Genomic DNA, 25,868 nt, shown 5'->3' on the forward strand with positions numbered 1-25,868 from the left:
TTTCCGTATGATTCGTACTTGCATTTTCGGATGGATTTCGCACCGGGTACGAGTCGGACGGAGAAAAGGCTCCGTCCGACGGTTCGTACCCGGTTTTTACCGGATCGGAATTGGCACCTAAATGTGCAAATAAAGAATTCTATAAAAGTATATATTGAAAGTGGTATATGGTGAGAAATAGGGTAGTGCCTTGGATATGCTGAATTAGAAGAAAGGTAATAAATATATTGATACATAAGTACATGGAAGGTATATATATGTATATATATATGCATAAGGAAGGTAATATATGTACATTAAAGATGCATTTAATAAACTTTGGCTTTCAAGTGTTGTTGTACTTTCAATTAATGTATTTGTTTTTATTTTTTGTAATTCAATAGTGAAGCAATTGTAGATCAATAGTTATGATAAAAGATTTACTTATTATGCAGTCACCTATATACATGTTCAAACATAATTATTATACACGTGTATACAAAGCAATACACATATGTTGGTATATATCTATAGTCCAAATAAACCATGGTTCCAGGGCTGTTTGCGTGAACAATTACTTACAGGATCTCACCCTCTGCGCGATTGCTGCTGCTACTGTGTGTGTTCAGGGAGGATGAAAAAAATTCTAGCTTTCGCGTCAAGAATTTTCAATTCTATTAAGGACACGGAGGAGAGGATTATGCTTCTCTTTTCTTTACTGACATGTACAGCAGCCAATGAAACTTTAAACTACATAACCCATCAGGCACAGTGTGCCCTGTCTCCACCAATCACCTCTCAACCCCCCGGGCATATAACTTGGTGTCCTCAGAGATCGTCCTCTTTCTTTGCGAACAGTCCAAACAGAACTATAACTTCAGAACCATTGGTCTCCTGACTGAACGTCGTCTTCTGGACCTTCAACAGAAGGAATCCTTGCCTTCTCAATAACAAGCAAATCAGGTGATCCAAACTCAGGTTGTCTTGTCCTCTGCATCTGAAAAGAAAATCAAGGCCATAATACCTCTTGACTTAAGGCTTACATTAACAAGGGTGGGTATCTGTAATCACTTTACACTTGTCAATTCTAAATCATGACATTTCAGCTACTTTTTAAAATTAAATATTTATAATAACATTTGTTTGGGTGGGATAATGCTCGCCTCCGTTTCCTTAATATATTTGATAATTCTTGACGCGTAAGCTAGAATTAATTTTATTCGATATCAGGAAACAAAGGCTTCTGATTATGCTAGTTTTAAAGTTTTTCCACCACATTAGTTGCCACATCCACAATAGGTTTATGATAAAATATTTTAAACGTTGAATCAGACGACCAATCCGCCGCAGTCATAATGTCCTCCAAACAAGAACCAGTCACAAAGGCTTTAGAAGCCATGGCTCCTCTCACTATATGAGCCCCAAAAACCGAGACATCAATCCCGGCCTCACTCAATAACCATTTGACCCATCTAGCCAAAGTCGCAGAAGAGACTGTTCGAAAAGGTTTCTGAAGAAAAATCAATAACTGACCTGCGGTTGTATGACATAATTTCGAAAGACAAAAATTCGACCTACAAAAATATCGCAACAAAAATATCGTGGTCAAGAATATCGACATCCTATCTACAACATGGTAAGTACAAAAATATCGATAATTTAATATCGATGTCAAAAATATCGTAATTCAAAAATATCGTTTTTTTTTAGTTTAAAAATATATGTAAAATAAACCAAATAATACTTATAAATCAAAGAAACATAATTAAATATATTTTATAATATGTAAAATTTATAATAAATATATATATTTAAATGAAACTTTAATTAAACATATATATATAATATATAACATATACACTTACTTAATAATTACTTTTAATAATAGTTTCTGTAACATATAAATTATTAAATATTTATTTAAATTACCAGTACATCTATACACATAAAACAATAACATTAATAAATATTAAATAATTACATATAGCAAATAATAATCAATATTTTTAATTTGAATAATTTTTATTATTAATTATATATTACAATAGCTAAAATATTACAAAACATATTAAATATCAGACACAATAAAACTACTAGTCCAACTTCAACAAAAACAACAGTAAGGAAAATGTTGGATAGCGTAGGGGTAAAAATAACTATTCCAACTCCCGAGAGTGCAACAGTAGGGAAAACATTGGATAGCGTAGGGGTAAAAATTACTATTCCAACTCCAAAGAGTGCAACAGTAGGGAAAGCGTTGGATAGCGTAGGGGTAAAAATTACTATTCCAACTCCAGAGAGTGCAACAGTAGGGAAAGTGTTGGTTAGCGTAATGGTAAAAATTACTATTCCCACTCCAGAGAGTGCAATAGTAGGGAAAGTGTTGGATAGCGTAAGGGTAAAAATTACTATTCCCACTCCAGACAGTGCAACAGTAGGGAAAACGTTGGATAGCGTAGGGGTACAAATAACTATTCCAACTCAAAAGAGTGCAACAGTAGTGAAAACGTTGGATAGCGTAGGGGTAACATTTACTATTCCCACTCCAGAGAGTGCAATAGTAGGGAAAGTGTTGGATAGCGTAAGGGTAAAAATTACTATTCCCACTCCAAACAGTGCAACAGTAGAGAAAACGTTGGATAGCGTAGGGGTAAAAATAACTATTCCAACTCCAAAGAGTGCAACAGTAGGGAAAACGTTGTATAGCGTAGGGGTAAAAATTACTATTCCAACTCCAGAGAGTGCAATAGTAGGGAAACTGTTGGATAGCGTAAGGGTAAAATTTACTATTCCCACTCCAGAGAATGCAATAGTAGGGAAAGTGTTGGATAGCGTAAGGGTAAAAATTACTATTCCAACTCCAGAGAGTGCAATAGTAGGGAAAGTGTTGGATAGCGTAAGGGTAAAATTTACTATTCCCACTCCAGACAGTGCAACAGTAGAGAAAAGGTTGGATAGCGTAGGGGTAAAAATTACTATTCCAACTCCAAAGAGTGCAACAGTAGGGAAAGCGCTGGATAGCGTAGGGGTAAAAATTACTATTCCAACTCCAGAGAGTGCAACAGTAGGGAAAGCGCTGGATAGCGTAGGGGTAAAAATTACTATTCCCACTCAAGATAGTAAAACAGTTGGGAAAGCACTAGATAGCATAGTGATTCTATGAACATTATAACCAATTCAATAATTTCTTATAAAAAATTGCATGTTAACAATGTTTTAAAAAAATAATTATTATTAAATACCAATTATGTAAACTAAATATTTAAATAAATAAATTTAAATTACATCCCACACTATTCCCCCTTTAACACACAACACACTACACATACAAAATACACAATAGATTTAAATATCAATTTATCTCTTATTTACAATTAATAATACATTCTTTATAATTAATATAGTTATTAATTGACTAATTAATACATATTAACTACGAAATTACAAATATTCACCTATTAATTATTAATTAACAATACATTAATTAGCAATAACAACAAATAAAATACAATAATCAATTATTTATATTCACTATATTTAACTAACTAATAACAATTAATTAATAATAATTACAAATAAATAAAATATATCATTATTTATTTTATTTTAATTACATCCCACCCTATTCCCCTATAAACCCACAACCCACTACACATAAAAATTCACATAATTAATTTAATTATGAATTAATCACTTAATAAAATTAAATCACCAATTAATTACTAATTACCAATTAATTAACTATAACAATAAATAAATATTATTAATAAACTAATTATAATGTATATAATTAACCAAATAATAAAATAATTTTACAATTAATAACTAATTAAAAATTAATTAATCTATTAATCAAATTAATTACCAATTATTAATTAATTACCAATTAATTAATCATAAATACCAATTAAACAATACATATTAATTCATTAATTATAATTACATTACTTCCCACCCTATTCCCCTATAAACCCACAACCCACTACACATAAAAATTCACATAATTAATTTAATTATGAATCAATCACTTAATAAAATTAAAGCACCAATTAATTACTAATTAACAATTCATTAATTAACAATAACAATAAATAAATATTAATAATGAACTAATTATAATGTATATAATTAACCAATTAATAAAATAATTTTACAATTAATAATTAATTAACAATTAATTAATCAATTAATTACCAATTAATAATTAATTACCAATTAATTAATCATAAATACCAATTAAACAATACATATTAATTCATTAATTATAATTAAATTACTTCCCACCCTATTCCCCTATAAACCCACAACCCGCTCTGATACTAAAACGCTAAATTAAATGTAAAATAATTATTAATCTCTAAACATTTATTTTTAAATGTATTAAAATACATTACAATAATCTTTAACATACAAATAAAATACATATTAAATGACATTACACTAAATAAATATCGATATTATTGACATCGATATTTTTACTTACGATATTACTTACATCGATATTAATTACTTCGATATTATTAACTTCGATATTACTTACCTTGGGATCGATATTCTGTCCATCGATATTCTTGACTTCGATATTCTGTACCTACGATATTAAAAACACGATATTATTGTAAGTCGAAATTTAAAACTCGATATTTTGGCTAAACACCCTGACCTGCAACATCACTTCTAAATTCACAAGTACAATCCTCGTAACATTTCAAACATTGTACAACGAACCATTTACTATGGTGTGGAAAAGCCGGATAACTTACACACTTGGAATTAGTTTTAGTTTGTTTAGAAATAGTGAAAGAAACTCCTGAAGGACTAAATACTCTACCTGCTAAATCCACAGCTCGTACGTCCAAGACGCGTCTACAGGAAATCAGGCATAATAACATGGTAAGCTTTGCTGACAACGGTTTTGGTCAAAGACCTTCATTTGCCGGCCAGCTTCTGATAAAACGAAGTACTACATCTACGTCTACGAGTAGAATATCTGCGCTCTGATGGTTTCACTAATCTTATACCTCTCAATAACTTATAAATCAAGGGATGCTCCCCAACCAGTTTCCCTTCAATGCGGGGGAGTCCTGCCGAAATTGCAGAATGGAAATTATTGACCGTCATATAGGCCATTCTCCGACTGGCAATATCGGAAAGAAAATTCACAATCAAGGTGCCAATTCCGATCCGGTAAAAAAATTCCCCGTCCGACTCGTATCCGGATTTTTTTCCGTCCGAATCGTCAAAGTAGCGTACAAACTGCCAAGTACGATTCGAACGGAAAAAAGTCCATACGAATCGCATTGGGAAGATTTCCCCACACGTCCTCGGGTCGGGAAAAGTCACCGACACGTCCCCGGTCGAAAAACACACCGTGCGGAAAAATAAAGTCCGACAGCGCAAGTACGATCCCTCCCGTCCTCCCCATTTCACAACCGTACGCAAAAAACACCGTCCGAACCGAACTCCCATAGCAACCATGGAGACATGTGCCCGCATACGCGCCGAACACCCCACCACCCCCCCGCCCGCGTATGTACGCACCGAACCCCCACCCCAGCAGTGCATGTACGCCCCGAACCCCCACCCGTGTATGTAGGCCCCGAACCCCCACCCCAGCAGTGTATGTATGCCCCGAACCCCCACCCGTGTATGTACGCACCCAACCACCACCCGTGTATGTACGCACCGAACCCCCACCTGTGTATGTACGCACCAAACCCCCACCCGTGAATGAATGGACCGAACCCCCCCCCCAGCCGTGTATGTACGCACTGAACCCCCCCCCAGCCGTGTATGTACGCACCGAACCACCACCCGTGTATGTACGCACCCAACCACCACCCGTGTATGTACGCCCCCGAACCCCCACCCGTGTATGTACGCACCGAACCCCCACCCGTGTATGTACGCCCCGAACCCCCACCCGTGTATGAATGGACCGAACCCCCACCCCAGCAGTGCATGTACGCCCCGAACCCCCACCCTTGTATGTACGCCCCCGAACCCCCACCCGTGTATGTACGCACCGAACCCCCACCCGTGTATGTAGGCCCCGAACCCCCACCCCAGCAGTGTATGTATGCCCCGAACCCCCACCCGTGTATGTACGCACCGAATCCCCACCCGTGTATGTACGCACCAAACCCCCCCCAGCCGTGTATGTACGCACCAAACCACCACCCGTGTATGTACGCCCCGAACCCCCACCCGTGTATGTACGCACCAAACCCCCACCCGTGAATGAACGGACCGAACCCCCCCCCAGCCGTGTATGTACGCACCGAACCCCCCCCCCCAGCCGTGTATGTACGCACCGAACCACCACCGGTGTATGTACGCACCCAACCACCACCCGTGTATGTATGCCCCCGAACCCCCACCCGTGTATGTACGCACCGAACCCCCACCCGTGTATGTACGCCCCGAACCCCCACCCGTGTATGAATGGACCGAACCCCCACCCCAGCAGTGCATGTACGCCCCGAACCCCCACCCGTGTATGTACGCCCCCGAACCCCCACCCGTGTATGTACGCACCGAACCCCCACCCGTGTATGTAGGCCCCGAACCCCCACCCCAGCAGTGTATGTACGCCCCGAACCCCCACCCGTGTATGTACGCACCGAATCCCCACCCGTGTATGTACGCACCAAACCCCCCCCCCAGCCGTGTATGTACGCACCAAACCACCACCCGTGTATGTACGCCCCGAACCCCCACCCGTGTATGTACGCACCAAACCCCCACCCGTGAATGAACGGACCGAACCCCCCCCCCAGCCGTGTATGTACGCACCGAACCCCCCCCAGCCGTGTATGTACGCACCGAACCACCACCCATGTATGTACACACCCAACCACCATCCGTGTATGTACGCACCGAACCCCCACCCGTGTATGTACGCACCAAACCCCCACCCATGTATGAACGGACCGAACCCCCTCCCAGCCGTGTATGTACGCACCGAACCCCCCCCCAGCCGTGTATGTACGCACCGAACCACCACCCGTGTATGTACGCACCCAACCACCACCCGTGTATGTACGCACCGAACCCCCCCCCCAGCCGTGTATGTACGCACCGAACCACCACCCGTGTATGTACGCACCCAACCACCACCCGTGTATGTACGCACCGAACCCCCACCCGTGTATGTACGCACCAAACCCCCACCCGTGAATGAACGGACCGAATCCCCCCCCAGCCATGTATGTACGCACCGAACCCCCCCCAGCCGTGTATGTACGCACCGAACCACCACCCGTGTATGTACGCACCCAACCACCACCCGTGTATGTACGCACCGAACCCCCCCCAGCCGTGTATGTACGCACCGAACCACCACCCGTGTATGTACGCACCCAACCACCACCCGTGTATGTACGCACCGAACCCCCACCCGTGTATGTACGCACCAAACCCCCACCCGTGTATGAACGGACCGAACCCCCCCCAGCCGTGTATGTACGCACCGAACCCCCCCCCCCCAGCCGTGTATGTACGCACCGAACCACCACCCGTGTATGTACGGCTGTACCCACACCCCACCAGGGAATGTACGGACCGTGCCCCCACCAGTGCATGTACGGACCGTACTGACGCGAAAAACACACGTACTGAACCAGGACAAACCCTATTTACACAAGGAGAGTCAATTAGAGTTTCCCCACACCACCAAACATGCCCAACAACCCCACAAACATCACATACACTGACCTGCAACTGCCAAACTGCCAAACAGAGGCCCAAAACTCAATCACTCCTCATAACACACCCACACAAATTTCAAACACAGCCACACCCACAAATGGACCAATAAAAATGGACCACACACACAAACCATGAGCCTTTGCAACAGACCCACTGCTGCCAGAGCCCACAGACGACCCACACCACCATACTTGAACCTCACACTTGCATACCTTCACACAACCACCTACACAAACACCCCCTCATCACATTCACACACACACCTCCACTACCACACCCACACACCCACAACCATCCACACCCACACCCCCACAACCATCCACACCCACACCCCCACAACCATCCACACCCACACCCCACGCCATGTCCACCACCAAGAATCCAAAGTTCACAAAGGAGGAGCTGGAGATCCTTGTCGACGAAATCCTCAGAGTCGAGCCACAGCTCTTCGGAACATTGGTCAGACAGACCAGCATAACCGAAAAAACGGCCATGTGGCAGAGGATTGTCGATTCTGTGAATGCTGTTGGGACCACCAGAAGGACCAGGCACGAGTGCCAATCCAGGTGGTACGATCTGCGGAGGACGGTCAAGAGGAAGATGACTGACAATCACAACCAGGGGAACATCACTGGAGGAGGGCCGCCCCCCAGACCGGTACAATACCATCCCTGGGAGGAGAAGGTGATGTCCACGCTGGCAGTGGAGGGACTACACGGACTCCCAGACCCTGGTGAGTACACAAACAACTCACCTCACATGGGGGGGGATGCCATACACAATCAATCATGCATGCCACCCCCCCCAAGCCACCACCGGACACAACAACACTCCACAAACACACACATGCCACTAGCGCCTCCATGCCCCATGCATCAATCAGGGCCATGCCAAGTCACAGGCCACACAAAACACCAACACAACACAGGATGTGGCCGATGCTGGGAGTGGGGGCATCAAAACTAACATTGAGCAACTCACAAGCACACCACAATGCCCTCAGCCCATATGGCCCAGGGCACAGCCATACAAACTGTGTGTACCCACACAGTACTGTCTTGCCTGCAAATGGTGGCTGCCATGCAGGATGACATGGGTCTGAAGGCACAATTTGCACATAACAGCAGACAATGAAGATGCATCGCTCTGATAGAGTCTCAGCACACACCGCCACAGCAGCAGCCTACACTCAGACACACTGCCCAATGGGTGCCCGGAGAACAGGAACTAACTCACATGAACAAGCCAATGGCCATTCAAAGACCGGCTAACTGTGTGTGCCCAGGAAGCTGGCCTGAGGTGACAGAGGGTGACAAATAGAGGGAGGGAGAGGGGGAATGAGAGGGAAGGAGACAGAGGGGGACACAGGGAGACAGACAGAGGGAGGGAGTAGGGTGACAGAGGGAGACCGACAGAGGGAGGAGGGTGACAGAGGGAGGGAGGAAGGGAGACACAGGGAGACTAAATCACCCTTGGGTGGTGTGGCCATGTCCACTCGTCAGCCGGTGGACTGTGTGCATGCAGACAAGGTCTGGCAGTGCCTCAACCCCCCCCCTACCGTAGATGAAGACCGTTCCATGTGTCAATATGTGCACGAGTCCATCCGTGCTGCAGGCACAGACCTAACCACACACCCAGTATACCCACCCACTGTGTCGGTAAGAACCCTGTCACAAATGCTTCAGTCACCTACCTGCAACATCAAATTGCCTTGGCAAAACACCATTTGGCCACGTACAGTGCAACACGTAAGGCGCCTCTGCATGGCTCGCTACGCCCGCACACCACACTGCTGACTGTGTACCCAAATAGATGCATCAACTAAGATTGTGTCACACATGCGTAAAGCCCTGACAGCTGTGGCCAAGGGACATACCCATGCACAAGTGCACTGTGAGAGGAATGCAAGACAGATCCAACTACCCAGAGGAAGAGTGCCAAATCAGAAATGCATGAAACATGGATGCCACATGTAACACTGTTAACATTGTCTCTCTCACACACAGGTCAACGTCGACGATCACCCCCCAACACTGGGGGGGAAGTCTCACAGGACCAGGCTCTGCGGGATGAGGACCCCACCGCCAGCGACGACTCTCACCACTCCCTTGATGACCCAGACCAACCTGGCCCCTCTGGTGTCCAACCACCTGCAGCACCTGCGTCAGGTTCAACTGTGCCAACCACCACCCCCATTCCTGCCACATCCCAGGAGACGTCCAGGAGCCCTGCCCGCACACGACCACCCAGCCAGTCTGCCCAGGAGGGACACGGTCCTCCGGGCACCCAGGAGGAGGCAGGCGGCAACGCAGATGCCATCCCTCAGGGGTCCCGGAGACCCGATGCGCCCACAACGGCAGGCCAGGTGCACGTGGGCAGGGGTGGCGGGAGTGGAGGACGGCGGAGGCGCGAACCTGACCAGGGAGCTCAGGACCCGGTAGTGTCCCAGGTCAGCAACATCCTGGATACATACCGGCGTGACACCAGGGGCATGGACCAGATTGCGTCCACCCTCAATGACATCAAGGGGACCCTCCAGGAGATGAAGACCCTGCAGGCCCAGCAACATGCCTGTCAACTGCAACACCAAGGAAGGATGGAGGATAGACAGGCTGAGCTCGTGGCGGTGCAAACCCAAATGACCGGTGTACTCCGTCGGATTGCCGACAACATGGGCAACCCTCCCTGTGGCACCAGGCGAAGGCCATTACCAGACACAGGGAGGGATCAGGAGGAGGAGGATTCATCCGACGGAGCGTCACAGACATCGTCACGGCCTGCTTCCGAGGGTCCCCGCAGGAAGGTGGGTCGTCCACGAAAAAGACTGTGAGAGTCAGCAGAACATCACCATCTCCCAGGTCACCTGGCCTGGCACCTGGCCCTCTGGCCCAATAGCAGCACATGACATCCTCTGCCACATGGACTTGCTGGTCACTGTCTGACCTATGTTGACGAAGACTGTGGCATGGACTCTGACATTTTGCTACGGCAAGGATACCAACTCCCCCAGTGAACTTTGGATTCTACACTCCCGCTGTGCACCTCTTGTCATCCCCACAAACCCGTACCCCACCACAAATAAATTAATCACACTTACAAGATGATGCCGTGATTCTGCATTATTACAATACATGTGTGTGTCGTAAAGTCAAAGCATGCCTGATCTCAGAATTAACTCCAACCATCCAAACCGTGGGGTCTCAGTCTTGCCCAGGACACACATAGGTCCCAATGTATCATCTGATACAGACATGGAGTACCATACTCACCTGTGCTGGGCCCAACCAGCTGAGTGGTTCCCGCACAACTGTGGCTACAGACACATTCAGGGGAGCAACAGTCATGCGCAGAGGTCAGGGATCATGTGGAGTGACCTGGCTTGCCGTTCCCAGGTATGTCTAGACATGTGTCCCTACCATGTCCTGCATGCTAGCGTCAGGCGGATGTTGAGAATGGTGGCTAGGCCAAGGTTGGATGCATGGAGATGCCAGAATGCAGTTTTGGATCACAGTGCCACATGGTTGTGTTGGGGTTGTGGGCTGCATCATGAGTGTGGGCGTGGATCGAGAAGGTCATCCTGCAGCTGGCTGTGAATCATTCCCCCCATCCCGTTTGGACGTTGATGTGGCCTGGTTGCCCAATGCAGTAGCAGAGCTGTGCAGATGCACTCCAGATATGGACAAGTATCATGGGAGTCGTAAGGCACATGTCCGTAGACTGCAGGGTAGGATTCGACACGGATGTTGTAGTTGCCCTGGGGGATGGTCTATCTTGCCTTGAGGTGGATGGAACTGTGCATCTTGTGCATAATACAGTTTCCACTCCCTGACAAACCGCTAGCATCTTGTCACTCTACACATAGACACATATGCACCACCTCTGAAAACTATGCCAGACATGCCGCACGCACAGTGGCAACAGGCCACCATTGACAGGGAAGAGGCAGCTTGGAGACAGAGGGACAAATTTATTAGTCATGTGTGTTGGAATGACAATGATACTCTGTCAACACATACACAGGTCATGTGGATGAGCATGTGGGAGCAACACTGGCACCCCCCATTGCAACACAGATGCTGGTATTCCATTGAACTGGCACACAAGTGACGGATAACAGCTAAACACCCCCTACTGCCACGGAGAGGCTGCTATACACCATTGAGGCCCTGATGGGGCAATCACACACCATGTGAACCCGGTGCAACCTGTATGTTTCCGAGGCCAGTGTTACACACATTGATGGCCTTATCACAATCCCCAATCCCCTGACACATGACAGTCACCAAGTCTGACCATGGCTCCAGGTGAAGCCTGCCCCATGTCATGTTCCCCATGTAGGATCCACATGTATGCAAATTGACCACACATGAACCGGAGAAGTGCACACAGACTACAAACAATTTACACACCCAAAACGCCGTGAGGCATCCCTTACCCTAAGGAGATTTCCAAACTTGCCCGTGCATGTGACGCAGAATCAGCACATGTTGCTGTGTTCATGAGGAGTAGCAGGAGCACAACAATGCCACCAGCAGACAGCATGCCCATGGAACTGTGGAAGAGAGACACACAAGGAGTCAGCCCAAAGGAGCACATCCGCAAGCATGTACTCAACACGTATCATGTTGTCAACATGACAGGTGACAATGATGACTCTCTGACAACATCCTTCCATTGCGCCATCACTCGAGTGACACTTCAATACACACCACTGACTCACTTGGCAGACATGCAGATGGACACACACATTGCAACACATGCCACACACGGCCCAATGCGTGCACACTCAGACACTGGAACTCACCACTAAGCAAAGAAGTTGCGTATGAGCCGACTCCGCATGTCCTCCACAGCCTCCTCCTCCTCCACATCACTTGCCCCGTCACCAAGGCCTTCATCCTCCACGGGTGGATGGTCCTGGTCATCTTGATCCAGTATGAGTGGAACAGCTTCCTCCACTGCCATGTTGTGCAGCATGCAGCAGACGATGATGATCTTGCACACCTTCACCGGGGCATATGGGAGTGCTCCGCCGGTCTTGTGGAGGCACCGGAATCGGCTCTTCAGAAGTCCAAACGTCCTCTCAATGACTCTCCTGGTCCGCCCATGGGCGTTGTTGTAGCGGTGCTCGGCAGCCGTGCTGGGGTTGCGGACAGGCGTCATCAGCCATGGCATGTTGGGATAGCCAGCGTCCCCTACAAGGAAACATCATGGACAGAAGTGTGTCAGCACAGGCAGTGAGATTGGAAGATGACGCCAAACACTGAACTGCCAGAGTCTAGCCACCAACAATACATGCTCGCTCGTTCCGCAGCTGCAGCATCATTTCAGGCAGCCTGCTACGCCTCATGATGAAGGCATCGTGTGCTGATCCTGGAAAGCGAACACAGACATGTGAAATCACCATGTTGGACAGACACACCACAAGGGCATTAATGGAGTGATAATGTTTGCGATTCCTATACACCACCTCCTGTGCCTGTGGTGGTACCAACGCAACATGTGTCCCATCTATGGACCCAATGACATGGGGCATCCCTCCCAGGGCATAGAACTCACGCTTGACATCTGTCAACTGCTCACGAATTGGGAATTTAATGTACTCATCCAGGTGAACCAACATGGCCTCTAAGAAATCATGCAGAACACGGCTGAACATCGTCTGGGACATGCCCCCGACGTCAGCAATGGTATGTTGGAACGTACCCGTGGCAAGGAAATGTAGGGCTGCCATCACCTTCAACTTGGGTGTCAGTGCACTGGGATACCTGTGGCGCGGGAGGAGTTGTGCTTCCAGCCGGCCAGTCAACTCATCAATCAACCGTTGGCTGAATCTGTAGCGGCGTATACAGTCCCGTCCATGCAGGGCTGCCATGTCTGGCATACGTCGAGGGAGAGGCGGAGCCCTGCAGTGAAATGGAAGGAACACCGAAGAGTGAGCACTGTACAACGACATTGACAATGCACTGAGCACATGTTAAACAGCCAATCCACAAATGGCACATTCTGAGTCAGGTCTGTGCCACATTTCCTGGACACGTACGCCAGTCAGGTGACACTCCTACCAAGGGACAGCCACTAACGGAGTGGGGCAAGCTCACGATGACATGGCATGAGACTAGCTGTGGGCCAGTGTAAGTGAACATGCACACGCATCACAGGATTCACAGACATCCACACATGTGCAGAAGTAGTATGCGTATGGTACAGACAGGTTGGTGGATGCGATATGCACTGGTCACATGTCATAGGAAAAGGACAGCCCACACACATTGCCTTGGAGGAGTACATGTCGAGACAGAACATACATAGAGAGCATGTGGATATGTACTTGTTTTGATACTCCGTGTAGTTGCATACATACACACCTCATGGCAGATCACATATGTGGGCTGGTGTGCGGAACAGTGTGCCATGGCCATCTACACACAGACACATGTTGGCAGCAGCAACTGCTGATGCATTGAACCACACACCTACAGCAAAATCATGGAAACACATGCCACACACATGACATGGTTGCAGCGTGCAACGCAGCCATACACATGTCATGTGTAATATTGCGTGTACCTGGCATCAGGGGACAGGTGCGGGTGTCCGTGACAGGGACATGCAAGTGACTCATGGCTCCACTAGTGTGTACGACATGCACACATGTCAAAGGAGTGCAGGGGATGTGTGGTACAATGCGCACCATCACACACGACATGTGTACACAGCTAATCGTACATATGCTTTGCCCACACCTCAGGGGTAAAGTGCCACATCACATCCTGACACACCTGTGTCACACACATGTGGTATTGCACAGACAATGCATTGGTGTCCACCCTTGGCAAAATCTGACCGCTCCATTCCTGTCTGTGTGCCGCCTGTCACCACTGACAGGTGTGAAACGCACCGTACATACGCTCTGAGTGCGTGTATAAGGTCCCTGGGCCAATATGGGCGCTGGCGTATGCGTACGCCACAGTAGTACGGACCGTACAAGCGCTTGTACGGTCCGGATCACAATATGGGCGCTGGCGTATGCGTACGCCACAGTAGTACGGACTGTACACGCGCTTGTACGGTCCGGATCACAATATGGGCGCTGGCGTATGCGTACGCCACAGTAGTACGGACTGTACACGCGCTTGTACGGTCCGGATCACAAAATGGGCGCTGGCGTATGCGTACGCCACAGTAGTACGGACCGTACAAGCGCGTGTACAGTCCGTACTACTGTGGCGTACGCATACGCCAGCGCCCATATTGTGATCCGGACCGTACAAGCGCGTGTACGGTCCGTATCACTGCTTGTGGGGTGCCCTAGGGCGTGGAACGCACCGTACCTGTGTGTAAATGTATGAAATCACATAGGGGACACATGAGGGACAAGTATAAGGGCCTAAATGCATGATGGTTGCCATGGAGACTGAGTTAGAATTTTGAATTTGAGCACCAGGTGCCCAGCAGAAGTCAGTTTGAAAGAATCTACATTGTTGCAAAGTGGATGTTGACTTGACATCATCATCAAAACTGAAACCATGCAAAGCCACACACTGGGGTAGGTTTGAAGGGATTGGATGAAACGTAGGATGCAAATGTGACTGACCAATCAATCTGTACTCCTGTACATGAACAGGCCAGCCAGGCATATATAAGGCAGCCAGGTCCCATGAGAGAGCACTTGCCTGCACATCCATTCATCCATGACCACTGCTGCTGATAGTGATTCCTCTGGCACCATGTCCAGGACTGTGGAGAGGTCACAGCCATTCACCCAGGAGGAGAACCTTGCCCTGATAGATGTGATCCTCCCACAGTTCCAGAGCCTGTATGGTCGACCAGGGGTTCAGGTGAGTGCAGACTCCACTAGCTTACACTGTGCCCCTTTTGTGTGACAGTGAATTCTGGCATTGTGTCCATGTGTGACAGACATGCACTGTTGTTTAGAGTGGGTCCCAGGGTGTGGAAGGCCTCATGTCACCCATGCAGAGCATGCTGTGTTTCCTGTGTGCACTTCTCACTTGCATAGTGCCTACTGTGACAATGAATGCATGGTGCATGCCACATTCTGCCTGCATACTCCTCCTGGGGATGTTGTTTCCACAGTCCTGATGTGATCCTGTGTTCCCCCCAGTGTGACAGGTGACAGTACCCATGGATGTGTGTTTGTTCAGTGTACCTGTGCTGTGAGTGTCCAAAGGCCGTGTTCGTCCCCTGCACATTGGTGTGTGTGTAAGTCCCCTGTCATGTGGGTGAGTGCATATGGGGAGTGTTGCACACAAGCAGCATGAGGGATGGATATAGCCTGGCCATCCGATGTGAGCAGGGAGCAGTGCTGTGTGCATGCCGTGCTGAGCCAGCCCCACACCTGTGACACCCCCCGTCTACTGGCACATGGGCAGAGTGAGGTGTGTACCCACAGTTGGCAATGCCATGTGATTGTCATGTACCTGTGTGTGTCTGTGTACTCTGCTGAGGTAGCATCAGTGTGCTGGGGCAGGTGACTGCTGTGAGGTGCTGTACATAATCCTGGTGTAGCCTGTGAGGCACAGTGTGATCCCTGGTCAGTGAGTGTGTGGTGCCCCTCATGCCACCCGTGTACTTTCAATGACACGTAGTGCATTTGGCCTTCCACAGTGGATAATGTCCCTATGACAAAGGTGCAATGAGTTGCATGCATACCATGGCCTGTTCATAATGAGGATTGTACTATATGTGTGTCTCTGTGTCTTTGCTCATGTGGATTAATGTATTCTCACTTTTGCATCCTCACAGGTAGGCGCCATTGCCAAGGGCGAGATCTGGAGGGAAGCCGTCAGTGCCGTGAGGGGTACAGAGGGTCGGAGGCGGAGCCTGTCTCAGGTGAGGAAACGCTGGCAGGACATCCGGTGCTGGACGAGGAGGATTGCACGGCTCCTGCTGGGGGACTCACCTGAGAGCCGTAAGAACCGTGGGCGCCGTCGTCTGACCCACATCCAGAAGCGTGTGCTGGCGGTGGTCTTCCCCGATATGGACAGGCGCCTACAGGAGAAGCAGCAGCAGGAAGGGGGTAGGTACATGTGTGTCAGTTGTGTGTCCCCAGTCAATGTAAGTGCGCAGTTGCATGGATACACTGCCAGGGTTTGATTGTGCAGTGCGTCAACTTCTCCCCAAAGTAGCCCGGTGCTGTTCTCACTCCCTCCCTTCCCCTCCTTGCCATGTGTTCCCTGGTCTGTGTGTAGCCACTCTTGCACAAGGTTATTTAGGCAGGCTGTTTATGCTGGTGCCCAATGCTAGCAGCATCATGTGTGGGGGTGATGTGTCACAGGTCTGGGGACCTTGTGTGTGCCATGGCCAATTTCTGTCATTGTGGGGTCCATGTCACTTGGCAATGATTGTGAATCACGACATAGGGGTGTGTCTCCAAAGTGTACAGCCTTCCAGCATGCATGTCCAATTGTGTGCCCTCTGACATGATGTGCCTGAGTGGGAGGCCTGCTAAGTGCAGGGACGGTTGCTTAATTTGCAGTCATGTCCATCCTGGACCATGGAGGAGTGTGGGCACTACTGTGCCCTGGGGCACCTCTTCCTAGGTATCATGTGCGTCATCAAACAATATGGACATTCACTGTGTCTTCGCCAGGGGTTGGGTAGGGTGGCATTGAACCCTGGGCTCAACTGTTATGACCTACAGGTTGCTACATGTGTCCACTGTACAGGGGGACCCATTTTGCTTGTGCATACTCACAGTGGGCATTACCTGTGTGTGTTTTTAAGACAATCTGATGATGTTTGCTTGTCAATGATGTGTGGACAGGCGCACGAGGGGCAGTGTGTGTACAGTCATGAATTAGTGGAGGCCATGTGTTTTCATCCCAGAGTAAGGGGTGTACATACTTTCTCCGTCTCCATGAGATTGTCTCAGGTGTGGGTGGTTTGTGCGTACAAGGCCTACATGTCAAGAGCTCCATCCTCCTTGCTGGGTTTGGCCTGTGTGTGATGTTTGACTGGACATACGCTCAAGGTGCAGTGACCCAGTCATGTTTGGCATGGTTTCATGTATTGCCTTTGCAGCATGTGCCAAGAGTAAATGGATATGATTCCTGCTCATCCCTTTTTGACGACGCAGTGTGGTGCAGATGCTGTGCACATTTGTCCCCAGAGGCTGGCTCCTCTGTAAAATTTGAAGTGAAGTGATTTGCTGTTGTGTCATGCTCTCCATTGTTTCTCAGTGGCATGGTGGGTCGACAAACTGTGTGTTCCATTGCCTACATGTGTACATTGTTTTGTAGGTGTAACTCCTGTTGCTTTTCAGGCTATGCAATGTGACCTATGTATATTTGACTCATGTGACATATGTGTACAGGTGTCTGATTATCTCCTGTCTCTTCACCTTGCCCACAGCATCGCCGGGGGACACGGAAGGAGACACTAGCAAGGACCGGGAGGAAGGATTGAGCACCAGTGCCAGCAGTGCTGTCCTGTCTGGCACATGGAGTGGCACGGAGGCCGAGGGGAGTGAGGCAGAGGACCTGTTGACTGCCAACACAGACTATGACGCAGACGGGTCCGAGGCTGAGCTCCCAGAGGTGGCGGAGTCTGCCCACCCAGCTGAAGGCAGCCCTCCACATCCCCCCGCCACCTCAGTTTCCATCACCGGCCTCCCACCTGCTCGTGGCCCTTCCCTCCGTGCTCGGTCCCCACATGTCTCCTTCCTGCCAGGCACCGCACCCCCTGCCCCTGTCACCACTGCTGCGGTGAGTGCGGAGTCTGTGGACATCCTGAGGCAGTTGCAGGTTGGTCAGACTGCGATGCTAAATGTCCTCCATGCCCACACCCAGGTGCTGACCCAGATGGAGGCATACATGGAGGGCATGTCGGCTGCGCAGTCTGACCAACGGCAGTTGCTGAGGTCCATAGACTCCACACTGACTGCAGGACTGGATCTCCTGCAGCGCTGCCTACCCCCCCCTACCCCTGCCCCATCCACAATTCCCACTCCCGTGCCTGTCCCACGCACATCCAGACGTCAGCGTGCACGCACCCCAACAGACACAGGCACCACACCACCAGGGAAGTCGAAGCGCACACCTCCTGTCACGCACACACAGGGTGATGTAGGCACAACCACTGGGTCGGGGGGGAAACGTACAACACGCAGCCACAGTGGGAGTCCGCAGTCCACACAACCCACTCCCTCCAAATCCACTCCCCTTAGCTCTCCTGGCCAACAGTCGGTGACAGCATCATCCACTGCAAGTGTGCCCCCCAGCCCCAGGATGACACCACCCCGCAAGCGGTGGAGGCGGGACCCGGCCAGGGGAGTTCAGTCCCCCACCCTGTCCACACCCTCCCCCAGTGGCGCTGCGACCCATCCCTCTGCCCCCCCCCCTCCCTGGGGCCTGTGGTTCGATTGGGTGCGGGGGAGTCGCTGGGGGAACTTGCCGACGTGTGCAGCGCCATTCTGTCCTCCACCTTTGGCGCTGGCACCCCCCCTGTGGCAGGATCATCCCTCCCTGCACCCACAACACCTACCCTTGCCCCTCCTGTCCCTGCGGTGCCTGTTTCCACCTTCCCCCCTGATGCCCCCTCTTCTGTGGATGAAATGGACATGTGAACTGTGCAGGCAAGCTAGGGGACACACGTCCCGATGTGTAACCCCCCCGGACTTTGCTGCTGGCCAGGCCCATGGCCCTTGTACATAGTGGACATTTTCTCAGAGATATTTTCCTGCTGAATAAAGCCTTTTCTTTTGGTTTTGCACACTAATGCTTTCCTGGACTTGCTGTTGGTGCTGGTGCTCCCTGAGTTGGGGTGGTGATAATGTGTTAGGGGTCTGTGAAATGTTGGAGTGTGCTGCTCATGGGGTGTACCCTGCCATCTGCGTGCCATCACAAAGGTCTCTGCCAATGGTATTTGGTCATGTTTGCTCTCACTGTATGGTGACATTGTCCCAAGGTGTGTTCCATCCTCTGTGGAGCAGGCCATTTTCCCTGCAGGGTGTCTCCCAAATGCTGTGCTGTGCTGTGTCTACATTTCCTGGATGTGTGAGGGTTGCCTTTCAATATAGCCATGCTGGCTCAGCGAAGGCTCCACCTGCATCTGGGGTATCACCCTTGTTGGTCACTGAACTTGTTGATGGGGTATATTGTCCTATGTCTGGCCACTGCTGGGAGGACTCTGCTGCACACACCCCTCCTGTCTCTGGCCACTGCTGGGAGGACTCTGCACCCACCCCTCCTGTGTCTGGGCACTGCTGGGAGGACTCTGCACCCACCCCTCCTGTCTCTGGGCACTGCTGGGAGGACTCTGCACCCACCCCTCCTGTGTCTGGGCACTGCTGGGAGGACTCTGCACCCACCCCTCCTGTGTCTGGGCACTGCTGGGAGGACTCTGCACCCACCCCTCCTGTCTCTGGGCACTGCTGGGAGGACTCTGCACCCACCCCTCCTGTGTCTGGGCACTGCTGGGAGGACTCTGCACCCACCCCTCCTGTCTCTGGGCACTGCTGGGAGGACTCTGCACCCACCCCTCCTGTCTCTGGGCACTGCTGGGAGGACTCTGCACACACCCCTCCTGTCTCTGGGCACTGCTGGGGGTGTTAGGCACACACCATTCTTATTGCAGGTTAGGTGCGTACATACACGGGTGGTGGTTCGGTGCGTACATACACGGGTGGTGGTTGGGTGCGTACATACACGGGTGGGGGTTCGGGGCGTACATACACGGGTGGGGGTTCGGGGCGTACATACACTGCTGGGGTGGGGATTCGGTGCGTACATACACGGGTGGGGGTTCGGGGCGTACATACACGGGTGGGGGTTCGGGGCGTACATACACTGCTGGGGTGGGGTTCGGGGCCTACATACACGGGTGGGGGTTCGGTGCGTACATACACGGGTGGGGGTTCGGGGCATACATACACGGGTGGGGGTTCGGGGCGTACATACACTGCTGGGGTGGGGGTTAGATGCGTACATACACGGGTGGGGGTTCGGGGCGTACATACACGGGTGGGGGTTCGGGGCGTACATACACTGCTGGGGTGGTGGTTCGGTGCGTACATACACGGGTGGGGGTTCGGTGCGTACATACACGGGTGGGGTGGTGGTTCGGTGCGTACATACACGGGTGGGGGTTCGGTGCGTACATACACTGCTGGGGGGGGGTTCGGTGCGTACATACACGGGTGGGGGTTCGGTGCGTACATACACGGGTGGGGTTTCGGGGCGTACATACACTGCTGGGGTGGGGGTTAGATGCGTACATACACGGGTGGGGGTTCGGGGCGTACATACACGGGTGGGGGTTCGGGGCGTACATACACTGCTGGGGTGGTGGTTCGGTGCGTACATACACGGGTGGGGGTTCGGTGCGTACATACACGGGTGGGGTGGTGGTTCGGTGCGTACATACACGGGTGGGGGTTCGGGGCGTACATACACTGCTGGGGGGGGTTCGGTGCGTACATACACGGGTGGGGGTTCGGTGCGTACATACACGGGTGGGGTTTCGGGGCGTACATGCACTGCTGGGGTGGGGGTTCGGGGCCTACATACACGGGTGGGGGTTCGGTGCGTACATACACGGGTGGGGGTTCGGGGCATACATACACGGGTGGGGGTTCGGGGCGTACATACACGGGTGGGGTGGTGGTTCGGTGCGTACATACACGGGTGGGGGTTCGGGGCGTACATACACTGCTGGGGGGGGTTCGGTGCGTACATACACGGGTGGGGGTTCGGTGCGTACATACACGGGTGGGGTTTCGGGGCGTACATGCACTGCTGGGGTGGGGGTTCGGGGCCTACATACACGGGTGGGGGTTCGGTGCGTACATACACGGGTGGGGGTTCGGGGCGTACATACACGGGTGGGGGTTAGATGCGTACATACACGGGTGGGGGTTCGGGGCGTACATACACGGGTGGGGGTTCGGGGCGTACATACACTGCTGGGGTGGTGGTTCGGTGCGTACATACACGGGTGGGGGTTCGGTGCGTACATACACGGGTGGGGTGGTGGTTCGGTGCGTACATACACGGGTGGGGGTTCGGTGCGTACATACACTGCTGGGGGGGGTTCGGTGCGTACATACACGGGTGGGGTTCGGTGCGTACATACACGGGTGGGGTTTCGGGGCATACATACACTGCTGGGGTGGGGGTTAGATGCGTACATACACGGGTGGGGGTTCGGGGCGTACATACACAGGTGGGGGTTCGGGGCGTACATACACTGCTGGGGTGGTGGTTCGGTGCGTACATACACGGGTGGGGGTTCGGTGCGTACATACACGGGTGGGGTGGTGGTTCGGTGCGTACATACACGGGTGGGGGTTCGGGGCGTACATACACTGCTGGGGGGGGTTCGGTGCGTACATACACGGGTGGGGTTTCGGGGCGTACATGCACTGCTGGGGTGGGGATTCGGTGCGTACATACACGGGTGGGGGTTCGGGCGTACATACACGGGTGGGGGTTCGGGGCATACATACACTGCTGGGGTGGGGGTTAGATGCGTACATACACGGGTGGGGGTTCGGGGCGTACATACACGGGTGGGGGTTTGGGGCGTACATACACTGCTGGGGTGGTGGTTCGGTGCATACATACACGGGTGGGGGTTCGGGGCGTACATACACTGCTGGGGTGGTGGTTCGGTGCGTACATACACAGGTGGGGGTACGGGCCGTACTTCCACGGGTGGGGGTACGGTCCGTACATACCCCTACCCACGCTCTGCGTGCCTGGGTACGGCCCGTACCCATGCCTTTGGTGGGTGGGTACGGTGCGTCCCCCCATTGTTGCGGTGCCGTGGGGTCCGCACCGTACACAGGCCTTGGGGGCGTGGCTACGGGTCGTACCACGCGTACCCCTACATGACCCCAGCAATGCTGTTACGAGCCGTACCAAGGCCTTTCTGACGTGGGTACGGGCCGTACCCACATTGTTGGATTGACGTAGGGGGACGCGTGGTACGTTCCGTACCCACGCTCTTGCGGCCTGGGTAGGGTACGTACCGGTTCACGTGACCATCCACTTCCGTTGTGGCGGACGCTTGCGTTGCTGGCCTCGCCCCCACCCCCTGGAAGTGACCAGGCCCTGATGGTCAGGTATGTCCAGGCCATGTGTGATTTGGTACCATGTGTTGGTGTTGTGTGTCCTGCCCCTGCCCCCCCTTTGCCCCTGGTTGTTGTGCTGACCTTCTGCGGCGTCTGCGTCGGTTCCTGTACGCCAGGTGGACTGCTAGGAGGGCAGGGATGGCACGTAGGTTCGGGTCCATGTCTGTTCGTCGCGTCCAGCTGCTCCTTGCGTGTGTCGTCCTGATTTCCCGGCAGTTTTTGGCAGGCGGTAAATATTTTCCGTGCGGGATGACGTCGGTTCGATTCGTACTTCCTGGTTCGTGAAACGTAGGCTGGATGCGTACCGACGTCAGGTCGGCGCCTTTCAGGATCGGAATTGTGTTTAGATTCTGTTCGGTCGGTGTTTTGTTCGATTCGTACGGAAATGGTGTTTCCGTGCGAATCGTACTTGCATTTTCGGATGGATTTCGCACCGGGTACGAGTCGGACGGAGAAAAGGCTCCGTCCGACGGTTCGTACCAGGTTTTTACCGGATCGGAATTGGCACCCATATGTATACTGGATCCCATGGGTTCCACTTGTCGTTCACCACACCAACAAATCCATCTACGCCAAGCCGAATCATATTGTTTGTGCATAGCGGGAGCCCATAGATTGTGACAGGAAAAACAGTGCGCCTTGCGAAACTTCCAGCACTTGCCAGCGTCTTCAGAAAGTCTCCAAGCCATGAGAGGCCCTGCATCACCAAGGGAGGTGGACACCCCACCGGATCCTGTAATATCTCTGGAAATGACAGAAGACCTACCGGGGGAGCACAAGTCAATGTCAACGTTACCGGAAACGATGATGGTGCTTTCCAATACTGGGTGATAAATATTCATTATGCCCCATGTCGGCAGACTTGTGCCAACACCCTCTGAATCATGGCGAATGGGGGAAAGGCATACATTGTGCCCGTCGTTAATGTTTGTAAAAATGTGTTTGAGTTGAGCGTTTGAGGATCCGGTCGCCAACTGTAAACTGGGGCAACTGCGTATTCAGGAGTGACGGAAATATATCTTTTGAGCATGGAACCCATTTCTGATTCAATTGCTGAAACACGTTGGGATGCAGTCTCCAATCGCTGGAATCCCAAAGAAATCAGGAGTTCCAATCCACTATCACATTGGAGCTGCCCGGAATATATTCCACCATCACAGAGATCTGGTGCTGAGTACAGTAATGCCAAAAATCTATGGCTATCTCCGCCAACAGGCATGATCTCGTGCCCCCCAATCGATTGATGTATCTCACCACTGACACATTGTCTATGCGCAGGTGAATGCAACAACTCGATATCTGAGGTGACAGAGTCCGATTTGCAAAGGAAATCGCTAGGAGCTCCAGACAATTAATATGTAATTGTAGATCTGCTGGGGAAAATCTGCTTCCCGTTTTCATTGATCCGCATCGGGCTCCCCAGCCCCAGTGGCTGGCATCCGATTCTATCACCACCTCCGGGCATGATGCAAAAATGGCCTGCCGTTCCAAGCATCCATGTGCAGCAGCCCCCAGGAAATTTCTGTTCTGGCTTCGTCTGATAGTGAAATCTGTTCTGAGTAACTCAGACCCTTGCGCAGATGCATGATCTTTAGTGCTGCAGGAGCCCTGGAAAAATTGCCTGAATAGATGATGCTAGGAGACCTGCTAGGTGAGCCAACATCCTCAATTAAATAGTCTGAGAGGCAAGCACTCTCCTCAACTCCTTCTTGATAGCCACCCTCTTTTTCAGGGGAAGAGTAATTGCGTGAATATCGAATTTACCTGAAAACCCAGAAATTCCATCGATTGCACTGGAATCAGGATCGCTTTGTCTGAATTGATGACGAAACCCAGGTCCTGAAGGAGCTGTCTCGTCTAAGGTAAATGAAGTAGCACCAGGTCTTGGCTCTGTGCCATAATCATGACATCGTCCAAATAGATGATCAGGTGAACCCATCTCTCTCTCAGAAATTGTATCATTGGTTTCAGTAACATGGTGAAACACCAAGGGGCGGAGGAGAGACCGAAGGGCATGGTTCTGAACTCGAGCCATCGTTGTCGCCATTGGAACTGGAGAAACCTCCGATGAGGAGGAAAAATAGGTACTGCTAAGTACGCTTCTTTTAAATCGAGACGCACCATCCAATCTTTTTCCAATAACAGGACCCTCAACAAATGTCTGCCCTCCATTTTGAAGCGCCGATACACTATCCAAGTGTGGAATTCTCTGAGGTTAAGGACCAAACGGAAGCCCTCATCTTACTTGACACCAGAAAAAAAGTGCTGACATAACCGTGTGGGAGAGGACTTACATGCGCCCCTTCTTTCAATAAAGCCGTCACCTCGTCGTCTTTGAAAGAACTCTCTGTTATGGAAAAATTTAGAGGATGAGGGTGACCATTTTGTTTTGGGAAGGGGTAAACATCTCGCTGGCATTGTTGTTGTTACCGCCTCGATAACCTCCTCGATTTTTTTCTACCTCTCCTAGCTCTGTTGCGAGTGGGATAGATGTTTGAACTGGTCTGACCCCCTCGACCCCTGTTGTCGGAACTTCAGGAGGCTTGGTAGTATCCTCAGCCAGCCACTAGACTCCTTAAGCGTCCAGCCCGGTAAAAAGGCCAGTATGGAACACCTTTTTGACTGAAGTTTGGTCCTTATCTAGGGCTGAAAAGGTAGCTACATACTTTCCTAAGTCATGGACCAACTTGTGGCCGAACAAAAGCCCATTAGCTAAGGGCCCTGCCTTCGTAGAAGCCAGCTGTACCAATTGAGGATCAATACTCATCAAAAAGGATTCCCTGCGTTCGGTAGATGGAGCGCAGTTGGCATTGCCAAGGAAGCATAAAGCTCTCTGTGCCCACTCCAGAATCTCCGTTGGGTCCAAATTAGCACTTGATTCCTTAGCCCTCACTGCCAAATCTAAAATCTTTGTTAGTGGTCCTGTCACGCCTGTCTTGGCACCCTTTCCAAGCTCTATCTAAACCCTTCTTTGGGTCCTTTGTGACCTTCTTTATAAAAGTTGCATATTCGGATCTAACTCTGGGGTATCAGTAACCTTTCCCAGTACGGAAGGTCTAGGGCATTCCGATCCTAGAGTGTGCCC

The 25,868-nt window shown here is 50.7% G+C and overlaps 1 long non-coding RNA gene across 2 annotated transcripts in view; it reads right to left on the minus strand.

Moving 5' to 3' along the window:
* Positions 1 to 459: 459 nt before the first annotated feature.
* Positions 460 to 25,868, minus strand: part of LOC146839704 (uncharacterized) — a 31,771-nt gene continuing 6,362 nt past the window's right edge. For both annotated transcript variants that reach the window (XR_014980701.1, XR_014980700.1), the window contains exons 2-3: positions 4,520 to 4,570; positions 460 to 976 (exon numbers count right to left, since the gene is read on the minus strand). This is a non-coding gene — a long non-coding RNA (uncharacterized LOC146839704). The remainder of the gene's footprint in view (positions 977 to 4,519; positions 4,571 to 25,868) is intronic.

The sequence above is a fragment of the Triturus cristatus genome, chromosome 4_1 (assembly GCF_964204655.1).
Source record: "Triturus cristatus chromosome 4_1, aTriCri1.1, whole genome shotgun sequence".
NCBI classification, from domain to species: Eukaryota; Metazoa; Chordata; class Amphibia; order Caudata; family Salamandridae; genus Triturus; species Triturus cristatus.